Source organism: Protopterus annectens, chromosome 4.part1 (assembly GCF_019279795.1).
Source record: "Protopterus annectens isolate FY-2018-M chromosome 4.part1, PAN1.0, whole genome shotgun sequence".
In the NCBI taxonomy this organism is placed as follows: domain Eukaryota; kingdom Metazoa; phylum Chordata; order Ceratodontiformes; family Protopteridae; genus Protopterus; species Protopterus annectens.
Window position 1 is genome coordinate 941,793,816 of NC_056734.1, and position 18,799 is coordinate 941,812,614.

An 18,799-nucleotide genomic window follows, 5' to 3' on the forward strand; every position below is an offset into this window, starting at 1 on the left:
ACCACGGCCTACAACTGATGGCAGGTGACATGTGTGGGTCTGCCCCTGCTCATGGGGGAGGCTAATCCCCAGCCCCTGTGGTGGTCCAACCCAAAGGTGGTGCAGGGCAATCAGATCGGGAGGTGCCAGGCTGGGTCCCAGACGTGCTGGTGCCTAGTGCCATGGCCAGCTGAGGTGGGACAGGTGTGTCCACTGGGACTGGCCTTCCCAAAAGGGCTATGATGTTGCAGTTGTAAGACAGATATGCGTTACCAATAGTCAACAGCATTCAGGATTACGTATGAGAGCATGCATAGATATTCCCATTAACACAGGACACCAGATTTGGAACAGTTGCTGAGCAAGCAGAACACATGCATATATACTGCATGATATATGTACAAAGGATGACAGACTCATGGCTGGAGCTATGAACACTAGCCAGATATTGGCATGTTGCTGTGATAACCACAGACATTTACGGTCGTACCAGGATTTTATGTGGCGTATATCCAATTAGGGATATGAAGTCAGTAACTGTCATGGCTGTCACCATGTACTGACTGCAACCCTCACACTGTGCTACAGCAGTTCTCAGATAGGTTTTTTTTGTGAGTAACACAAGAAACAAATGCTTCCACTCACTGCCCAGTCTGCAGATGACACTACAGATGTGGGTTTTATCACAAACATAGCATTGTAATGTGAGTCATGAACACATGCAGACTAGCCATAATCCCACACACCCTGTTAAACTGACATTACTCTAAATGAATAATAGCAACACTTAAATTCTGTACACATGTCTAACACATCCCCCTCCTGTCTGTTGGCCTTTTTCTACAGTGTATGTTGTTTGAGGTAATTCACTAAACCATCTGTGATGATGTTTGCCAAACATTAGATGTAGGTTCCACTCACAGTGACTGTTACGGCCTAACATCAGCATGATGTTCCTAGATATTGTAGTGTGCTCCATGCAATTGGCTATGGGAATGTTACCACAGCTGTTCCGCATGCAGTCAGCTAGAGAAGGACTGCACAGAGGCCATCAGCTGATCATGACCATCACTTACAAAATCACAAGCTGCTGCTTCAGCAAAGCAGCTGTACATCTCCACATCCACCAGAGAGGGTGTGAGAGGGGCAGACAGAGACAAAGTATGTCAGGAAAGGAATGGGAGAGTAAAACCTGAGCATGTTTGTGTCACACCCCTACCATTGCAAGGTTTCAAACCCCTGACGGACTATGCATAGCTATCACATGTGTATGCAGTTATTGCATGTGCCACATAGCTTACATGCTGGTGAGCTGTTCACAGGTATATGTGCTGGTGAGTGACATCTGCAACAGTGATATAGCAGTGATACAGTAGGTGTAGCACACGTGCCTGGCCACATGAAGAGATGTCAGTGTCAACACAGCTACACTCTATAAAGGACTCATACACATTGCCACACTTGGCAGGGTCAGGAATAGACTTCCTAACTAGTTAGTTTGCCACAATACAGTAATGCACAGGTATCACATGCCCCACAAAGGTTATCCTGATGTGCTATGGGCAAAGAGTATGTTAAGATGTTTGATATCAGACAGCATGCTTCAGTATGCCAATGGGAATTGTACTGGGTGTCAATGTTGTTGGAAGCATCATACACCACATACACAGACACAGGGTGCCAGTACTGACGTGCATGTGTGCATTGCCTCACAGGTGTGTAGTGGTTGGCTGTGCCAGAGGATTGTACAAGGCTAGTTGAAGGGTATAGCTTGGCATCAGGCCACATGAGAATGGTCTGCACTGTGGATCAGGGTTGTAGTGTCTCAAATTACCCACACAGGTAAATATTGTATTCACCATCCAGTCACCTGGGTTACTATTGTGTGTTGCCACTGTTGAGTAATGCTTGCCATGTATGTGTTCTATAGTTCATGACACGGACAGTCTCTGGGATGTGCACACATCCAACATTCATGTACACTGACATGTGGAAGTGTACCTGGGTTGTCTGGCCTATGTTGTGTACACAAATTGTTATCATCAGGTGTGTCAGTCCTGGCCTCATGTGGTGGGACCTGTGAATGGGCATCAGTTTGACCCTGCACCTCATTGATAGCATGATACAGGTATTCCCTGGTGTCAGTGGCATCCGTCCATATAGGGCATGTGTGTACGGCATGGTGTGTTCTTTGTGGATCACATTTGATGTCACCACAATTGTTGCAGGCATCCAGTGGGGAACATAGTGAAGGCACACTGACTGCAATTATGTGGCTGTTGTACTGCAGGACAGAGTGCCATGCCCTCTGTAGTCCACTGCAATCACACCATGGTTATTATCTGTGAACAATATGCAGGGTACTACCAACATAGCGGTTGTTTCCTAAGCAAGTGTGTTTGTGTATGGGACATGAGTTAAGAGTGTTGTCTGGGTAATAGTAAGGTTGCTTACATTGTTCACCAGGCCTTGATATCACATCTAGGAGTATGGATTTGCACCCCAGGCTCTCTACCGATTGACATCTGTTATCCTTATAAGGCAGACACTGTGACATATCATAAGGCCACCATATAGGAAAATTGCAAAACCCACTCCTTAGTGAGTCCAGTTGTTACTCACAGCCACCTCCACACAGGATACAAATGACACACACACTTGCCATGTCTGGGGTTAGAATTCCTACCTAACTAGTTTATCACAATACAGCAGCACGCAGTTACAGCACGTGCCACAGTGACTACTGGGTGATTGCTTCCCCAAAGGTGTATTTCACAGTTGATGACATCAGCAGATTTGCCAAAGTAGGGTAATGGAGGTTGTAGTGCCTGTGGATGGTCTCAAAAGCATTGCTCCCTCCATTGATAAAGAAACACACACACACACATACATCCACACTTGCCATGTCTGAGGTTAAAACTCTTACCTGACTAGTTTATCATACTACATCATTATACAGTTACAGAATGCACTACAGATATTACTGGGCTATTTCTTCCATGAAGGTATATTTCACAGTTGAAGACATCAGCAGACTTGCCAAAGTAGGCCATTGGACATGCACTGAGTGTAACTAGCCTAAAACATTGCTCCCCATACAGACATTGAAACACACACACAAAACATCCACAACCGACATGCAGAGGTATAGAACCCCTAACAGAGATTTATATCACACTACGGCATGGAGCTGTAATAGAATGCACCACAGGGATTACTGGAGACCTACTTCCCCAAAGGTGTATTTCACATTGGATGACATCAGCAGGACTGCCAAAGTAGGCCATTGGATATGTACTGAGTGTGACTAGCCTAAAATGCATTGCTCCCCACACAGACAGTGGAACACACACAAAACATACACAACCGACATGCATGGGTATAGAACCCCTAACAGAGATCTATATTACACTACAGCAGTATGCAGTTACAGGACACACTAGAGATTCTCGGAGGTGTAATTCCAGGTGGATGACATCAGCAGCTTTGCCAAAGTAGAGCATACAAATTGTATGGTGTGTGACTACCCTAAAAGCATTGCTCTCTACACAGACAGGGTCAGACAGACACACCCACACACTTAAAATGTCTGGGAGTAGAACAGCTATCTACCTACTTTGTCACACTACAGCAGTGCACAGTTACAGGATGCGCTACGGAGATTGTTTGGCTGCATTCTTCCTCGAGGTGTGTTTCTAGATGGATGACATCATCAGCTCTTCAATGTAGTGCATTTAAATTGTAGGGGGTGTGACTATGCTAAAAAGCATTGCTCTCTAAATAGACAGACACACACAGTTGCCATGTCTGAGAATTGAACTCCTACCTATTTTATCACAATACAGCAGTATGCAGTTATGGGATGCACCACAGAGATTACTGGGATATAGCTTTTCCAGGGATGTATTTCTAGGTGGATGACATCAGCAGCCTTACCAAAGTAGAACATTGCAAATGTAGGGAGTGTGACCACCCTAAAAAGCATTGTTCTCTACTCAGACAGAGTCAGACATACACACACACACAGTTACTAAGGCTGGGGTTAGAACTCCTTCATAACTAGTTTATCACACTACAGCAGTATGCAGTTATGGGACATGCCATAGAGATTATTGGGATACAGCTTTTCCAGGGATGTATTTCTAGGTGGATGACATCAGCAGCCTTACTAAAGTAGAGCATTGCAATTGTAGGGAGTGTGACCACCCTAAAAAGCATTGCTCTCTACTCAGACAGACTCAAACACACAATTGCCAAGGCTGGGGTTAGAACTCCTACTTAATTAATTTATTACACTATAGCAGTACGCAGTTATGGGACGCACCATGGAGATTACTGGGATGCAACTTTTCCAGGGATGTATTTCTAGGTGGATGACATCAGCAGCCTTACCAAAGTAGAGCATTGCAATTGTAGGGAGTGTGACCACCCTAAAAAGCATTACTCTTTACTCAGACAGAGTCAGGCAGACACACACACATACACAGTTGTCAAGACTTGGGTTAGAACTCGTATCTAACTACTGTATCACACTACAGCAGTATGCAGCTATGGGACACCAGAGAGATTACTGAGATACACCTTTCCCAAAGGTTTATTTCACAGTAGATGACCTCAGCAGGCTTGTCATAGTGGGGCTATGGGGAGGGCAGTGTGTGTGCATGGGCCATAACCCATTCATCTAGGGGTTGACATGCCACATGCAGACACAACCTGGGTCATATTCCACAGGTATGTGTATACAGCTGCTAGATGACTACTTCCTTGAACAGTCATGTTGCACAGCTGGCACGTGCACCACATACTCTGTAATACTGATAGATACTGGTGGCTAGTATCTGCAGTGTGTGACATCAGACCCTCATGTGGTTGTGACCCTTTGGCTGTGTGCTGGGTGGGAGAGCCATGGATGGATCCTTGTCACAGTCACCCTCTTCCACACATCTATGTATGTTTACCTTTGGCTTATTATAGTGTGTTGTCCTTAGATATATGCCTGTATTCCTATCCACTGTGTGTGCAAAGCATGTGTGGTGCATACTGAGGAGTGTCTGCACTAACATCTGCAGCTGCCAGGTATGTCTGGTCCACTGGTGTTTGCAGACATGGCCTTTATGTATTTGTGTATGAGCATGCCCAGTATGACCTTTCAGTATGTTGTTGACTGACATTGCCTTCATTACTCTGTGTGTAGGCATGCCCAGTATGGCTATGGCCGTCTGTATTGAATGTGTGGATCAGGTCCAGGTAGTTTGTACTGCAGTGCTGACCTTTGTGTTGTACACCTACAGGTAGCATGCTGTCTCTGCAAGGTATCTGTCGATCATTTGGCATTTTACATTTATGCAGAGGATGGAGGGGGGCATACCTGACTATTACTACACAGGATTGGGGGGCACACCTGACTGTTACTATATTTCTGCGTAGGATGGGGGGGCACACCTGACATTTGTACACATTTGCTAGGACTGTTCTGGTATGTCGGGTACTCCATTTCATCCTGTAGTTTTATCTATCATGCTGGATAGAGGCATACCAGTGTACTACAGATCTTAGCTTTTAATTGCCTACATATTAGTTTCTGACTTCCTAGCCTTCAGAACTGACATCCCACTGCCTGACCTGCTGTAGTCTGTCTGTGTAGGCCTGGGGTAGAGGTTACTCATAGGCTTTATTCAGAGGCCATAGCACAGCATTTGTTTATGTTTGTCTACACCTGTCCTGCTGGCTGTGACTGTTGTTGGGTATGTGACCCCCCCCCAACTGGCATGTGTGAGTCACTTACCTTGTGGGTGTCCCAGTATTAAGGGTGGCGATGCAGGGTTGCCTATGTCAGATGCCCATAGTACACTCCCTATACATGGTTAGGCACAGGTAGTGCAATGTTTGGCATCCGTTTTACTGTATGTTAGAGTCAGAGAGAGGTGTTATTCCCCGGGTCCCTCCCATGTCAGTGTATGTGCTATGCATTGCCTCTTTGCCAAGGCCAGGACATACTGGGCATGCCTCATTCTGCCTCCTGGGGCAGGCTCAAGTTGTTCCTCCTCTGAGTCACTCTGTGCAGGCCTTGGCAATGGTGGGGGGCTGTTTGACCCTGCCCCGTGCTGTTCCTGCTGCAGCTGTTTCGACAGGATCATACAGTGCAGCATGGCACATACAAGTACAATGTGGGTACATGTAGCTGTTGAGTACTGCAAGGCTCCACCGGATGTGTCCAGGCACTAGAACTGTGACTTGAGCATCCCAAACACATGCTCTATTATGATTCTTGTTTGTGCATGTGCCTCATTATGGAGTTCTTGTTCCAGTGTGTGTGCATTTCTGATGGGTGTCATCAGCCACAGCTCCATTGCGTATCCAGCATCCCCGACTAGGTGACCATGTGGGATGTCCCCATTGGCAAATATCTGGTGCAGCTGCATCAGATGCCAGATGTGGGAATCGTGATAGATTCCCGGGCATCTAGCACACACGTTCATTATTATGCCCTGGGCATCACACATGACCTAGCAGTTGATGGAGGGGAAGCCCTTGCAGTTGATGTAGACCCTACCCCGCTCACACCAGGTATTGCTTTGATGCGTATGTGCATGCACTCTATTGCACCCACTACCTCATAGTATTTTGCTGTTTGGTGTAAGAGACACATATTGCTGGCCAACGCCTCTCGGGTAATGGGGGAATATATGTGCTCACCGACATGTGCTGACATGGCATCCAGGAAATGGTGGAGTACCCTGGATGCTGATGTCTGTGAAATCCTCATCATATCCCCAGCTGGCCTTTGGAAGGTACTTGTAGCTAGTATTCTTAGGCCTACACATACCTTGGTATCCACTGGGATGGGTTCCCCTCTGGTAGTTCTATGTGTCAGACATGGCTGGCACAGCTCAACAATTTGCTGTAGGAGGTCCCTATCCACCCTATAGAGCTCCACTATCTCCAGCTCATGTAACCCTTGGTAGGTTACCCTGGGTCTGTACACTCTTCTCTGTCTCCTCACTGTGGGTTGCTCAGCAGCATTCACATCCTCAACACCCTCAGCCTCTTCTACAAGTTGTATGATAGCTATTGCAGCCCTTAACATTTTGCTGTTGTGAGTGTTAAAAGTTCCTGCTTGTTTACTCCGGTGGTGTAGAGTGTGGGAAAAACTAGAGGGGTGGGTGTTTGCTTAGTTTATAGTAGTGTTCTGGGCTGGGCTGGGCTGCTGCCTGTGTAATTGGCTGATTCTGATACATTTCACCTGCCAGCTAAGCTAGTTCTCCTTGATTACCTTCCTACTGCTGTTTTCCCTTCCTGTTTAAGGCCAGGTGTGCACCATGCAAACAGAGTGCTCAAATTTGCACTCTGTTGCTATTTCCAAGTTTAACCTCTTATTTCTTCCTATAAAGCCGGGTGCATGGGGCACACACATGCTTAGGTTCATAGGTTCATACTAGGCTATCTGCCATAGGGCATTTATAAGCCTAGCCAGAGTGTGTTTGGCTTTTGCCACCCATTTTAAATTAATTTTGCTATGCCCTTTTTTGAGGTTAGTATACTGTGCCTCGGTCTGACAGTGACACAGAAGTGATACCCAGGGTAAACCTACGATCTCCCATCCACTCATCAAGATTCCTCTTGAAGAGAGTCAATGAGGGACTTTGCCTAACCTGGACTGGGATTTTATTCCAGAGTGAAGGGAACCTCTGGGTTATGAATCTGTCCCTCCAGCATGTCCTATTTATTTCAGTGCTGAGGTTCAAGTCTCTCGAGCACATAGCTCGATGGGATTTGGATTTTCTGAGATGCACCATGTCCATTAATTCCGGGTTGGACATGGCTTTATACGTCAGGCACAGATCGCCTCTGAACAGGCGGTATGCTGCCCGGTTAAAGAAACTCCAGCTCTACTCAGTGGCATACTGCCTGCTCAGAGGTGGTATGCCACTGAGTAGGCGGTATGCCCAGTTAAAGAAACTCCAGCTCTACTCAGTGGCATACCGCCTACTCAGTGGCATACCGCCTCTGAGCAGGCGGTATGCCACTGAGTACAGCTGGAGTTTCTTTAACTGGGCAGCATATGTCATCTGTTTGAGCCCTTTGATCCTCTTGGTGAGGTACTTTTGGGGTCTTTCCAGTTGCTGCAGGTGTCTGGTAAGGTACATCACAAAAGGGGCATTGTACTCAATTATGGGCCTGATGAGGGATGAGTAAAGAGGCACGATGACCTCCCATGATCTAGATGTGAATCCCTTCATGATTAGGTGGGCTATATAAAATGATTTTCTAACCACTTTGGCCACGTGGTTGTCAAATGAGAGATTGCTATCAACTTGGGTCCCCAGGTCCCTAATTACTTCTTCTGTACTTTATGGATTACCACCTATGTGGTAATTTGTGGGCACTTTGTTTTTGCCAAAGGGGATGACTATACTCTTTTTGGTGTTTAGCTTGAGGCCATGGCTCTGGCACCAGTTGTCTGTTTCTATGAGGCCCTTTTGGAGGATGCTTGTGTCGGCTGGAGAGTCAATTATGGAGCCCAGTTTGCAGTCATCTGCGAACTTGGTCAGCCACAGTCCTTTCGTGTTGGCCTGTACCTCCGAGAAATATATACCGAACAAGAGAGGTCCCAGGACTGAGCCTTGTGGGATGCCACTTGTAACTGGTTTGGAGTCTGACATGGCTCCAGCAATTCTAACCATGTGGGTTCTGTCCTTGAGCCAGTTTGCAACCCATCTAGTGACATAGGGGTTTATATTTAAGCTGGTGAGCTTATCTATAATGCCCGAGTGGGGTATTGTATCGAAGGCTTTTGCGAGGTCCAGGTACGCTGTGTGGACCACCTTCCCCTTGTCAATGGCCTTGGTGACTGTTTCAAAGAAATCGACAAGGTTTAAGAGGCAGGATCTGCCCTTAACAAAGCCGAACTGGGTAGGATCCAGTGTCTGTAGGTCCCCAATATCTTTATTTATGAGGTCCATGATGATCCTTTCCATAGCTTTGCAGACCAAGCTAGTCAGGCTTATGGGGCGATAGTTTCCAGGATCCGTTGAGGCACCGCCTTTGTGGAGAGGGACCACTGTTACTGTACCCCACTCTTTGGGTACATATCCTGTAGTAAGGCTGAGATTGAACAGTAATTTTATGTTTGGGTTTAGCTCTTCTTGGAGTTCATGTAGGATGCAGCCCGGGACACCATCTGGTCCCATTGATGCTGTGTTTTTTGCTTTGGAGAGGGCGGCTCTTACCTGAGCATCTGAGATGTCAGGGGGGCAGCACTCTGCTGGGATAGATATTTGCCCTTTTGGTGGGGAGGGGGGGGAGTTTGCGCTGAACCTGTCAGCTAGGATGTTGGCAATGTCTGTGGGTTTGATGTATTTTTTGTCATTTTGGAGTAATTCTGAGCATATCTGGGAATTCCCACCCAGGTTCCTAACATAACTAAAGAAAGCCTTGTGATTATCCATAGTGTCCTGTGCAATTTTTCTCTCGAAGCTGGCCTTACGATTTTATGAGTGCCCATAGTTTTTTGCTAATACTGATCAGAGATGCCTTCCCTTTTTGGGATTTTGCTCTATCATGTAGTAGCTTCCTCCTTCTGTTGTATAGTTTCTTTATGGCTGGGGTCCACCAGACAGGACATCTGCCTTTGGAGGATTTGGTCTTGGTTTTATTTGGGATTGCATGATCCATGCATTCCTGAAGGTGTTCATAGAATGCATTTATAAAGGAGTCTGCGGTCTGGGCCATATTTTCCACAGGCTCGGGGGCTTTGAAGGATTCCACTTCGGTTTTGAGGAGTGTGAAATTTGCTTTAGAGAAGTTTTTCACTGTGGTTTTCTGGGCAGGGGGTGGGGTCGGGATGTGAATATCCAGTGAGATTAGTTTATGGTCTGATCTTACCAGTGAGGGATACACTTCTGGTCTGGAGCATAGAGTCCCCATGTTGGTGATGATCAGGTCCAGTATGTTTTCCCCTCTTGTAGGAGTGGTAACAAGTTGTTCCATAGCATTTGAGTTTATAAATTCTAGGAACCTTTGGACTAGGGTGTTGGAGCTAGAGTAATGCTCCCAGTCTGTTTGGGTAGTTGAAGTCGCCCAATATAATGGTGTTTGGAGAGACCTTCATATTTTCCAGTGCTCTCAGGAAGGCCGAGTGGGGTTCCTGGGTTTGGGAGGGTGGTCTGTAGCAGGCTGTAAACTGGAAGGCAGTTTTACCCACTGTTAGTTGCACATGGATAGTCTCTGATGCTTCATGCTGTGCCACCAACCTGGAGGTGTGGGTATCTTTGACGAATATTGATACTGCCCCTCCTTTTGTGGTTCGGTCCAAGTTTGGGGCTGAAAAGCATGGTATGAGGTATAACCTGGTAGTGCTGGGGTGCTCTCGGGAGCCTTGAACCATGTTTCTGTTAGTGCACAAATATCGATGTTCTCCATGCTAAGGAGAGTTTTGAGTGCATGCATCTTGAGGTTTAGACTTCTGGCATTGAGTAGCATTACTCTTAGTTTCTTATCCCTTGTGATACCTATGGAGGTGGGTTTGTCTTTTGAGCCTTGCCTAAAAAAGGCACTATGGGGGAAGCAAGAGCCTTTGCCAATATCCGAAAGCCCAGGGGTGACAGGTGCAAGCCGACCCTAGCGAAGCATCGTGGCTTGTCGAGCATGTCATCCCAGGCTGACAGGCATTGGATCCCCTTTGAATGACTCCAATACTTAAGCCAATTGTTGAAATTGATCATCTTGTCTTCATATTGTGGCATCATTCTTGGTGAGGGTAAGATGCTACACAAGGTCAGGGTCATAGCAGCCTGGGCTACATGCTCAGAGACCTCCTCTATGTCTCTTTTCATGTAGTCCAGGGAGGTACGTCTCAGGTCATTCACATCAGCATGGACAATGACCGAGCCATATTTGTACTTGCCTTGGAGTGACCTGAGTGCTTGTGTTATGTGGTGGATCCTAGCGCCCAACAGGCAGCTCACCGTGACCTTCTCCTTGTTCAGCCTGGTGAGTGGGACATTAGTGTGCCTGACGATAGAGTCACCTATTACAAGTGTAACAGGTGTGTTGTTTAGCCTTAAGGGCTGTGACTGTTCGGCACACTGGCTTTGTGAGCTATGTGTTGCACGTGTTTTGTTTTGGGGTAGCGGTTGCTTGGGTGTCTGCTTTGGAGGTCTCTGCTGCTTAAGCAGATTTTTATTTAGAGCCTCCGAGTATGTTTTTGTGTGTTTATGTGTTTGGTTTGCTGTCATGGTAGGTCTATGTGAGAATGGAATTGTAGTGAGTGTGGTTTCCTTCTCCTCCTGACTGGTTACGCCAGTACTGAGTTGAGAGAGCTTAGCCTCCACTTTGGCTATATGGTTGCATCTCTCACATGTGCTGGAATTTGTTGGGAGGAGGAGAGGGTTGTCTGTGTACATGAGGCAGTTGTAACATTGCCTCAAGATTCCCAGATTCACCAGCTGGACCAGAGAGAAGATTGATAACTGACCTTTGGACATGCTAGAATAGTATTGGGAATTCCTTTATAATTGAAAAAAAGGGCCAATGGGGAACAAGGTACTCAAGGGCAGTTTGTGAGGGTGTAGTGCTTTTAATTTTTTAGTGTTGACATATATAATTGCTTTAGTGAGCAAGTGCCAGGTAACTTAAATGCAATGTGTTACAGGTAACTTAAATGCAAAAATGGCAAACAGTAACTTTATTTCAAGTGAAACAAGGAAATACGTACAGTAAGCAATGCAGATATCACTAGGGATCCACAGAGGCGCTAAAGAGCTGCTTTTAGGTGGAATTAGCATTTCAGGGAAATAACAAGTAAACAAAGAACAAGCATACAAACAAAGCTAGATTAAGCAGGCCTGGATCTAGTCTATGCTACAGCAAACAAGGTGTACCAATTTCAGTAAGAAACAGTTCAAATATGCAGGCACTATAAGCCTTTAACCAGAAATTCCCAGCTCAGAAGGGCAGAGTCCAACCTCTCCTCCCACACGAGTGCAGACCACGAACCTTCTTAATGTAAAATAACTGGCCTGAAGCCCAAGTGCTTAAACCAGAACTAATACACTTTTAGAATAACAGACACTGAGCCCTCAATCAGCAGTTCCCAACTTAGAAGGATGTAAGCTACCTGTTCTGCCACTACAGTGCAGACCACAAACCTTCTTAATGTAAAACAACTGGATTGAAGCCCAATTGCTTAAACTAAAAGGCTTAGAATGAGTTACACCAAGCAGTAATAAATACAATTGAGTACTATTAAGATGACGCAAAAGCAAAATAAAGTAGGAAGAAACACAAATACAGTAAAAGCAGATACATTTTTTTTTTTGAGTGAGCAAATGAGATGGGCCCAGGAGTTACAGGACAGAAACAAGTGCAAATGCAGGCCTTCAAATCAGAAAGTTGAAAGAGATGGAAGACCACCCAAACATCCAATAACTACAAATTCTGGGCCAGAACCACTCCTTATGTAGTAGACAGGTTACGTAATGCTTACCACTCCCACTGATAAGCTAGAAGGCTTCCCTCCAACACAGAAAGGCTTGGGGGGTGCAGAAGCTTACAAATAGTCCTGGATACAGCAAATCTGTATCTGGAACACTAATTACAGGAAAGGTAGGAAACAGGCTTACAATTTTGTTTTTTCAGAAAAGTAGCAAAAACAGTAGTAAAAACAATTCACATGCAGTGCAAGCTGGCACACTTGAGTATGTAACAATATTAGTCCACACACAGTTTGAAAAAATGTAATTAAATTAAAAAGGACTAAAAGCAAGTGCAGAAAAGGTTTATTAGGTAGAATGCGGTAAAGAGATGGGACTGGGGGAGTGTCCTAGATGAAATCTACAGTGGGGCGGGCACTGCAAAAGCCACCAAATTTAAACTACAACCAAGAACAGGGAGGGGGGGGAAGACAGTTTCAACAGAGATGTGAGGAATCACAGTGCAAATTATAAAACCAAAAAAATATATACTGATCTCTGTATATTTGCAGAACAGTAAGACAACAGATATCTAAGCAACAATTTAGCTCTATAATACAGAATAATACAGAAAAATATACTCAGCTCTATATATTTGCATATAGTCTTGTAAGGCTCTCTCTCAATGCACAGGTTCTAATTTAAATGCAGGCTGTTATTAACAGGTCAAAATTAAGGGAACCTGGAGTTAAGCAACACACAAGCTATACAAACTGGTTATATCAGCTGAAGACAAGGCAGAAAATGAGGGGGGGGGCAGTTTCAACAGAGATGTGAGGAATCACAGTGCAAATTATAAAACCAAAAAAATATATACTGGTCTCTGTATATTTGCAGAACAGTAAGACAACAGATATCTAAGCAACAATTTAGCTCTATAATACAGAATAATACAGAAAAATATACTCAGCTCTATATATTTGCAGATAGTCTTGTAAGGCTCTCTCTCAATGCACAGGTTCCAATTTAAATGCAGGCTGTTATTAACAGGTCAAAATTAAGGGAACCTGGAGTTAAGCAACACACAAGCTATAAAAAATGGTTATATCAGCTGAAGACAATGCAGAAAATGAGGGTGGGGTGGGGTGGGGAATACAGTTTCAACAGAGATGTGAGGAATCACAGTGCAAATTATAAAACCAGAAAAATATATACTGATTTCTGTATATTTGCAGAACAGTAAGCCAACAGATATCTAAGCAAAAATTTAGCTCTATAATACAGAATAATACAGAAAAATATACTCAGCTCTATATATTTGCAGATGTAAGGCTCTCTCAGTGCACAGGTTCCAATTTTAGGCTTTGTAAAAAGTGCTAAGTAGGTTTAGACACATCCCATAGCTTAGCTATGCTGAGCTAGGAGCAAACTCGAGCCACAGGGCTCCAGTCTGCTTACAGTATGCCTGATGCAAGATTGGCTTCTGTCTGCCATTGACTTGCATGGCAGAATACTGATTTTTAGTTAGAATGCTTATTTTAAGGTTTATTTTGTTTGTGCACCAATGCCCTATGATTAAACAGCCGAGATCGGCTAAAAAAAAAATAAAAGTTGATTTTTTTTCTTTCTTAAACTGTTTGCAATGCCAATGGTCTTATATTTGGTCATTGGCATGCTTACTTCATGATATGCAGCCTTTACACGGAGCTGTCATAGCACAGTTTTGGATTTTGCAGAAATGTACTTTGTTACTAAGTGAGTACATTTCTGCAGATGGCACTAATCTTGCATGGACTATTGCAAGCTTCCTGGTCTGCAAAATCACCTCATTTGCATGGATTTCACCTGCAAATGGGGTGATTTGCATACCAGGGATTAGTCCGTGCAAGATTAGTGTGCAAGATTAGTGCAGGAGCGCTCATGAACACCCCCTGCAGGCTGTTCCTGGATCGCACAGCAGACATATTGCCTGCTTGAGCTCCTGCACCGATCTTGCACTCCATGCAAGCTTTTGAGAAATTGGCGGATTATGTTTATTGACAATTACTCTCCACCACTTAGCAATATGTTAAAATACCTGCCAAAAGAGACACAAGTCAACGGCTTCCTCTGGGTGTGTCCATATGTCTAGTAAGTCAACAGATACCAACATCTGGCTAAATTTATATTTCTTTAGGGAAAGTATGTTAAGCGAGAAGAATGAATGTCCTTCATAGTTTTACCTGAACTGCGTTGTCACATAAAGAAACCAAGCATTTTTGTTATTTCCTTAAACAAATGTACCTGGACTTCCTTTGAAAAGAAAAAAAAAATAAAATACCTACATCCCTTGCTTATACCATTATACCATTTGCTAAATAATATAATTTGCATTCTACAAAACATTCACATAGTTTTTAGGCTATAACTTCTTATATGTCAAATTAAACTTTACTCTGAACTCAGATGTACCTAATGTATTACAGAGTTGATAAAAAACTCAAAATGTATTTTTAATTGTAGAATAAAATGTGTGGGGGGTGGCAACTCGTCTATCATGACTTATAGATTGCTTCCAATACTGTTGATAAAATGTAAACAGCTGAGTATATAGACTTCACAGCAATGTTAACATCTGAAAAAAATCATATATTTGTACTTGAAAAAATGTATAATCTTTCTTCAATAATATAACCTGGCTTTTGGAAAAATAGAAGCAGAAATAGTGTGCTGTGGACACTAAATGCTGGAATGCTATATAATACAGAAAAAAGTAACTTTATTAGTATGGTTTGACTCAACTTACCCAAAGTGATTAATCTTGATGGTCTCTTTCCACCTAAGAAGCTGCTTGCTTTGGTCATTACTTCAATGAAATCAGACTGGTTCAAGAGCTAGCTTTCTTGAAGGACATTTAAAGTTGATATTCAGCTTCACCCATTGTCCTCTTCGAACAGAGGTGCTCTTCAGTGATGTATGCCAACACCTCTTCTCTGTTACCTGTAGTAAGGGAATAATTAGAAAATGGTCTATGTCTTCCTACTAACAATCTCATTAAGAAATAACTAAATCTAAATAATACAAAAACAACAGCTATAATTATTGGAACTAAACAAATGTCCTCAAAGGTTCCTTTCTCATGGCATATTAAAGACCAAAACAGCATATCCCTAGAAATAACTTACTCATGCAAATATCTTAGGTTTGGTTACACAAAAGCCTTAACTTCCAGCTACATGTAAAGGTAACAGCAAAATGAGTTACCTCCTTTTTCTGGGCCAGACAAATGTCACATTTTCTCCCCTTCAGTGCCACAGTGTACCATTACCAGTATTGTGTAAATGTGACTGTGATATCCTTTTAAATGATTCATCTTCAAGTCAATATTTAAAAAGTCTTCAAGTTATAAAAAGGTAAAATTTGAAAATTTATTATCCACTTAATCATGACCACCATTGTTTTATACCAAGAAAGAACAAAATGACTACCTGACCTAATCCTTGGAAACAGTTATTTTCCAATTTTCTTTTCACTGACAAACTTAAACTTCTTTATATGTGTATACTAGTACAGCTGTGGTGGTGCAGCGGTTAGTGTTGTCGCCTCACAGCAAGAGGCTCTCCCATTCGATTCTTGACTAGAGCGCCTTCTGTGTGGAGTCTGCATCTGCCCCCCGTGGTCAAGTGACACTAAAGACATGCAGGTAGGTATGAGTGTGAATGGTTGTGCCTTTATTGAAGGTTGGGTGTCAGGCTGGCAACTCATCACTGTAAAAATCCATTGCCAATCATGAGCGGACCAGAGTTGATATGAGTATACTATAATTGTTTTATTTTCTTTTGAAAATGGATTAACTATGTTGCCTAATGTTTTTGTATCCTAGCACGTTTGTTTCTGATGTCTGGTCCCACCATTTCAAGAAACAGCCAAATGATCAGAATTTATGAGTTGGATCTGAAATGCGCTTTGTACTGTGATTATGTCTTAGAGGATATAAAAAACTTGCTATGAGTAGATAACATCTGAATGAGAGTATGGTGCATGTATCCACTCTTCAAAATGTAGGCATTTCTCAAAGCATCAATCAACAACTCTAAAGTGCTATATTTTTATGTTTGCCATGGCAGATCATGTAAAGGATGAATTAGAAACAAAATCAGACTCCTCTAATGGTATTATAATTTTAGAAATCCAGTAATTAGTATGCCTTATAGCATAATCATACATAGGTAGTTAAATATAAGTGAGTTCACAGATGTTTTGCATTCTATCTGGGGAATCAGCTTCTGACAAAATATATAATTCTTCCTTTTATGTATTGTTTGTGTGTGTGTGTGTGTGTGTGTGTGTGTGTGTGTGTGTGTGTGTGTGTGTGTGTGTGTGTGTGTGTGTGTGTATCTATATCCATATTTATCTATATATGGAAAGATAGATGTATCTAGAGCTAGATAGATAGATGTATCCATCTAGATATATATATATATATATATATATATATATATATATATATATATATATATATATATATATGCACAATTAGTGTAGTTCTGACAAAATATATTGTTCTTCCTTTTATGTATTGTTTGTGTATATATATCTATATAAATATATCTATATCTATACCTCTCTCTGTATATATATATATATATATATATATATATATATATATATATATATCCATATATATATGTATATATATATATATATATATATATATATATATATATATATATATTTATATATATTTATATATATATTGAGAGAGAGATAGCTGTATCTAGATTTAGATATATATATGGACAATTAGTACAGTGATAAAATCCTCCTAGTAGGCTGAATGGTGTCTATAGAAATAATAGATGAATATGCAGATAAATGCTGTATTGCAGTATATATGCAGAACAAATATAGCATATACAGCTAACAGCATAAACTGAAAATTATGGTATACAAAATATACCGAAAGAAGCCTGTCCAGAATTTCTAACATCTAACATATTAAAACCTAAGGGATTCTAAAGTATAATCATTATTCATGTTTTACTGTTAGTATTAATTTCCAAACAGTATTGCTTATTCATCTGTATTTGAGTTAAATAGATTTTTTATAAACATGTTATCTGGCCTTTTGTTTCTGATAGCTGACTGTTTGCATATTGTAATGCAGCTGTGACTAGAAGTAAGTTTTCTGTTTTCTGATATAAATTGACCTGTTATCATTTCTGAAAAAAGCTGTTCCTAGAAATTGGTTTGTTACCAGCAATACCACAGCCTGCTACATTCGCAGCATGCAGAAAATAGAGCAACACCTTTCCACATACGGCTATTCCCTGATAGCTACTTGGAAAGTGCTCTGCTTGAGCTTTATATTTCTCACCAGAAAACAAGTACTTGAATGTGTTGTACCTAAGGTGATTTCTAAAAACCTAGAAAAGCACACTGTACTGATGGGCTGTGATTACTAACCCATGACTTAAAAGCTGCAGAAGTAAATGCTAAGGGTGGCATTCACAGTCTGGGCTTTCATAGTTATGTTGTGATTATCTGTAAAGAGAGCCACTAAACATATATGCAGATAAAAATAGCCCAGGTTATTAGTCCTGACTAAGGAAATGTGAAGGTGTTTTGAAAGACATGCCTATTTACAATCGAAAAATAAGCATTAAGTATATATGAAGGAATACATGAAAGCTGTAGACTTTGTATGGCTTTGTATATATTCTGATATCGTGGACAGATGCTGCTGTAAATACTAAGGGTGGTATTCATAGTCTGGGATTTCATAGCTATGTTGTGATTATCTGTAAAGAGGGCCACTAAACATATATGCAAATAAAAATAGCCCAGGTTATTAGTCCTGACTAAGGAAATGTGAAGGTGTTTTGAAAAGTATGCCTATTTACAATCGGAAAATAAGAATTAAGTATACATGAAGGAATACATGAAAGCTGTAGACTTTGTATGACTTAGTATATATTCTGATATTCTGCTGTGGTGATCCCTAACCGGGAAAAGCCGAAAGACACAAAGTATATATTCTGATATTGTGGACAGACACTGCTGTAAACAGTCACATTTGAAAGATAAAAGTGGTAGACTGATCAGCTTTTATTATTAATATTTTTAAAAAGCAAAGGGATTTATTATGTTTTATATAGAGATATCCTTATCTGGGAACCCTGTTGTTTCCATTAAAGTGTAGAAAAGGGGAGAAAGGGAAGACTGAAAAAGGAGAGACATGAGAAACAGAGACACAGATGAAATATATCAAGATGGGTCAGCTGCATGAGATGAGAGAATAGGGGTATATGTTTTTGACAGGGATAGACCCCTTCTAGTTTTACAATTTTTTCATATAAGGGTAGTGTGGGTTGGAAGTAGGTAAGATGTAAGAGAGCAGATAAGGGAAGGAAGAAGTAACGAAGAAT